Here is a 6,007-nt window from a genome sequence, read left to right on the forward strand (position 1 = left end):
CTGAAATTTTACGGAAAAAATGGGTATGAAATTTATATCAGGTTCCTGATTTTAAATAAAAATAAAAGGGCATAGGGAGACATCCGCTTCTTAAGTACATTCAGAGAACGGGACGTTTACAAAAGATACGCTACATCACTTTTCGATAAAACAAAACAAAAAAAAAAAACAAAAATTCTTAAGTTTTCTTGAAATTAACAAAGGCAGTCGGGGAAGGTTATGAACGAAGAGACAACCTTCCTTGCCCTACACTTGAAGGAAAGTTTCAAGAATTTTGAGGAAAAGTTAGGGGTGCTATTCACAACGGTGTTTGTCGATATTGTATCGGGGAAAGTGACGTCCCTTTAAAACAATAGAACGAAATTTAAACATCTCCGATTTACTTTAAATTTACAGGGAACGTGGGAGGAGGTGATTAAATGTATACATGATTTTTATACCCTTCACCACTACTGTGGTACAGGGTATAATAAGTTTGTGCATTTGTATGTAACGCCAAGAAGGAAAAGTCTGAGACCCATCGTTTAGTATACCGATCGTCTTAGAATTAAATTCTGAGTCGATTTAGCGATGTCCGTCTGTCTGTCTGTCTATCTGTCTGTCTGTTGATGTATTTTTGTGTGCAAAGTACAGCTCGCAGTTTTAGTCCGATTGTCCTAAAATTTGGTATAGGGTGCTGTTTCGGCTCAAAGACGATCCCTATGGATTTTGGAAAAAATCGGTGCAGATTTAGATATAGCTGCCATATATATTTTTCGCCGATCTGGTCATAATTGGCGTGTATATCAACCGATCTTCCTCAAATTCCGTACATCCGAATATTTTATGAGTCTCGAAAAACTTGCAAAATATCAGCCAAATCGGTTCAGATTTAGATATGGCTCCCATATATAGCTTTCACCCGATTTACACTCATTTGCCCACAGAGGCCAATTTTTTGCTCCGATTTAGTTGAAATTTTGCACAGGGAGTAGAATTAGCATTGTAGCTATGCGTGTCAAATTTGGTTGAAATCGGTTCAGATTTAGATATAGCTCCCATATATAGCTTTCGCCCGATTTACACTCATATGACCACAGAGGCCAATTTTTTGCTCCGATTTAGTTGAAATTTTGCACAGGGAGTAGAATTAGCATTGTAGCTATGCGTGCTAAATTTGGTTGAAATCGGTTCAGATTTAGATATAGCACCCATATATAGCTTTCGCCCGATTTACACTCATATGACCATAGAGGCCAATTTTTAACCCCGATTTAGTTGAAATTTTGCACAAGGGGTTGAATTAGCATTGTTGCTATGCGTGCCAAATTTGGTTGAAATCGGTTCAGATTTAGATATAGCTCCCATATATAGCTTTCGCCCGATTTACACTCATATGACCATAGAGGCCAATTTTTAACCCCGATTTAGTTGAAATTTTGCACAAGGGGTTGAATTAGCATTGTTGCTATGCGTGCCAAATTTGGTTGAAATCGGTTCAGATTTAGATATAGCTCCCATATATATGTTTTTCTGATTTCGACAAAAATTGTCAAAATACCAACATTTTCCATGTAAAATCGCCACTGTTTAGTCGAAAAGTTGTAAAAATTACTCTATTTTTCCTTAACTTCTAATGCATATATATCGAGCGATAAATCATAAATAAACTTTTGCGAAGTTTTCTTAAAATTGCTCCAGATTTAAATGTTTCCCATATTTTTATACCCTTATACACCACTACTGTGGTACAGGGTATAATAAGTTTGTGCATTTGTATGTAACGCCAAGAAGGAAAAGTCTGAGACCCATCGTTTAGTATACCGATCGTCTTAGAATTAAATTCTGAGTCGATTTAGCGATGTCCGTCTGTCTGTCTGTCTGTCTGTCTGTCTGTCTGTCCGTCTGTCTGTCTGTCTGTCTGTCTGTTGATGTATTTTTGTGTGCAAAGTACAGCTCGCCACTGTTTAGTCGAAAAGTTGTAAAAATTACTCTATTTTTCCTTAACTTCTAATGCATATATATCGAGCGATAAATCATAAATAAACTTTTGCGAAGTTTTCTTAAAATTGCTCCAGATTTAAATGTTTCCCATATTTTTTTTTACTAACATTGTGTTCCACCCTAGTGCATTAGCCGACTTAAATTTTGAGTCTATAGATTTTGTAGAAGTCTATCAAATTCTGTCCAGATCGAGTGATATTTAAATGTATGTATTTGGGACAAACCTTTATATATAGCCCCAACACATTTGACGGATGTGATATGGTATCGAAAATTTAGATCTACAAAGTGGTGCAGGGTATAATATAGTCGGCCCCGCCCGACTTTAGACTTTCCTTACTGGTTTTTTTCTAAGGAATGATAACATCGATGGCATCTAAAGCATTTGTTGCATGATGGAACATAATGATGGATTGCTGGATTGAATTGCAAAAACCAAACGAATGAAAGAGGTTGACGATTTTGACACCAAATGAAAAACTTGATGTTAAAGTTTCTTCACTACATTTGACTTTGATCAATGACTATTGGGAAAATGAAAAGCAAGAAAGACCACTGGGATATGCATTTAGAGAATGTATTCTCACATATGAAAAATAAGGAGAAAAAGTTGTTTTTTTGGGTTGTTTTCGAATAAAATGAAATTTTCCAATTAGACTGGAGAAAATACTATTATGTAGTAGTTAGCTGGCCGATAACGCCGTATAGTTGACTTTTAGACTTTTTTATTTGCACTAATCGACTTTCGATCAAGATTAAAAAATCGATTTTTATACCCTTCACCACTACTGTGGTACAGGGTATAATAAGTTTGTGCATTTGTATGTAACGCCAAGAAGGAAAAGTCTGAGACCCATCGTTTAGTATACCGATCGTCTTAGAATTAATTCTGAGTCGATTTAGCGATGTCCGTCTGTCTGTCTGTCTGTCTGTCTGTCCGTCTGTCTGTCTGTTGATGTATTTTTGTGTGCACAGTACAGCTCGAAGTTTTAGTCCGATTGTCCTAAAATTTGGTATAGGGTCCTGTTTCGGCTCAAAGACGATCCCTATTGATTTTGGAAAAAATCGGTTCAGATTTAGATATAGCTGCCATATATATTTTTCACCGATCTGGTCATAATAGGCGTGTATATCAACCGATCTTCCTCAAATTCCGTACATCCGAATATTTTATGAGTCTCGAAAAACTTGCAAAATATCAGCCAAATCGGTTCAGATTTAGATATAGCTCCCATATATAGCTTTCGCCCGATTTACACTCATTTGCCCACAGAATAGTAGAGTAGAATTAGCATTGTAGCTATGCGTGCCAAATTTGGTTGAAATCGGTTCAGATTTAGATATAGCTCCCATATATATGTTTTTCTGATTTCGACAAAAATGGTCAAAATACCAACATTTTCCTTGTAAAATCGCCACTGCTTAGTCGAAAAGTTGTAAAAATTACTCTAATTTTCCTAAACTTCTAATGCATATATATCGAGCGATAAATCATAAATAAACTTTTGCGAAGTTTTCTTAAAATTGCTCCATATTTAAATGTTTCCCATATTTATACCCTTCACCACTACTGTGGTACAGGGTATAATAAGTTTGTGCATTTGTATGTAACGCCAAGAAGGAGTAATCATAGACCAACCTTTTAGTATACGGATCGGCTTAGAATTAAATTCTGAGTCGATTTAGCGATGTCCGTCTGTCTGTCTGTCTGTCCGTCTGTCTGTCCGTCTGTCTGTCCGTCTGTCTGTCTGTCTGTCTGTCTGTCTGTCTGTCTGTTGATGTATTTTTGTGTGCAAAGTACAGCTCGCAGTTTTAGTCCGATTGTCCTAAAATTTGGTATAGGGTTCTGTTTCGGCTCAAAGACGATCCCTATTGATTTTGGAAAAAATCGGTTCAGATTTAGATATAGCTGCCATATATATTTTTCACCGATCTGGTCATAATTGGCGTGTATATCAACCGATCTTCCTCAAATTCCGTACATCCGAATATTTTATGAGTCTCGAAAAACTTGCAAAATATCAGCCAAATCGGTTCAGATTTAGATATAGCTCCCATATATATGTTTTTCTGATTTCGACAAAAATGGTCAAAATACCAACATTTTCCTTGTAAAATCGCCACTGCTTAGTCGAAAAGTTGTAAAAATGACTCTAATTTTCCTAAACTTCTAATACATATATATCGAGCGATAAATCATAAATAAACTTTTGAAAAGTTTCCTTAAAATTGCTTCAGATTTAAACGTTTCCCATATTTTTTTACTAACATTGTGTTCCACCCTAGTGCATTAGCCGACTTAAATTTTGAGTCTATAGATTTTGTAGAAGTGTATCAAATTCTCCCAGATCGAGTGATATTTAAATGTATGTATTTGGGACAAACCTTTATATATAGCCCCCAACACATTTGACGGATGTGATATGGTATCGAAAATTTAGATCTACAAAGTGGTGCAGGGTATAATATAGTCGGCCCCGCCCGACTTTAGACTTTCCTTACTGGTTTTTACTAACATTGTGTTCCACCCTAGTGCATTAGCCGACTTAAATTTTGAGTCTATAGATTTTGTAGAAGTCTATCAAATTCTGTCCAGATCGAGTGATATTTAAATGTATGTATTTGGGACAAACCTTTATATATAGCCCCAACACATTTGACGGATGTGATATTGTATCGAAAATTTAGATCTACAAAGTGGTGCAGGGTATAATATAGTCGGCCCCGCCCGACTTTAGACTTTCCTTACTGGTTTTTTACTAACATTGTGTTCCACCCTAGTCCATTAGCCGACTTAAATTTTGAGTCTATAGATTTTGTAAAAGTCTATCAAATTCTGTCCAAATCGAGTGATGTTTAAATGTATGTATTTGGGACAAACCTTTATATATAGCACCCAACACATTTGACAGATGTGATATGGTATCGAAAATTTAGATCTATAAAGTGGTGCAGGGTATAATATAGTCGGCCCCGCCCGACTTTAGACTTTCCTTACTTGTTTTTTACTAACATTGTGTTCCACCCTAGTGCATTAGCCGACTTAAATGTTGAGTCTATAGATTTTGTAGAAGTCTATCAAATTCTGTCCAGATCGAGTGATATTTAAATGTATGTATTTGGGACAAACCTTTATATATAGCCCCAACACATGTGACGGATGTGATATGGTATCGAAAATTTAGATCTACAAAGTGGTGCAGGGTATAATATAGTCGGCCCCGCCCGACTTTAGACTTTCCTTACTTGTTTATTATGGCTTTTACAAAATCGAGATTTTTTTCCCGCATGAAATTGTCTGTTTTGCCAAATTTGTAAAAGAAATAAGTTTGTTAAAAATATCGGCTCAAAACTCTCTACACAAAAGGTACTGAATCATTCGTAGGGGTACTACGGTACTGACTGATTGAAAAAAGTACTATAGTACTGCATTTGCCATCCCTGCCTTAAACATGTACCACTTAATATTCTGAAATATGGAAATGGGGTTTATCTCCCAAACATATATCAATGATGTCCCACAAATGCTTATTTTTACTAATTTAACAGGGATGACTTACTTACTTGTTTTGTTATATGAAGCTTCAAATGTCACCTTTCCATCGACATATTGAGATATACGAGTCTAACAACATATATTGACAAAATATTGTACAAAAGTACTATTTCGACGATATAAAAATATTTTAAATATTTTTCACAGTGCACAAAACAATCTCCTCTCAGCTATTTGTAAAAAAAAAATAAAACTTTAGTATACACTTGGACACAAACTCCCTATGCTGTTGATTGCAGATAATAGCAACAACATCGACATCAACAGCGTAAGCGTCAGCAACATCAACATCAACGGCACAACAAAAACAGACACAGGAGTTTCAATTTAATTGCAACATAAAATTTAATTATAGCTCACAATAAATTGAGTTTGTTTATAAAAAGTCGGAGACTGGCAAAAAATAAAGCCCTGAATGGGATGGCAAAATATCTTTAGCCATTCCATCACACATAGACAAAGGCAAAA

The sequence above is a fragment of the Haematobia irritans genome, chromosome 1 (assembly GCF_050003625.1).
Source record: "Haematobia irritans isolate KBUSLIRL chromosome 1, ASM5000362v1, whole genome shotgun sequence".
NCBI classification, from domain to species: Eukaryota; Metazoa; Arthropoda; class Insecta; order Diptera; family Muscidae; genus Haematobia; species Haematobia irritans.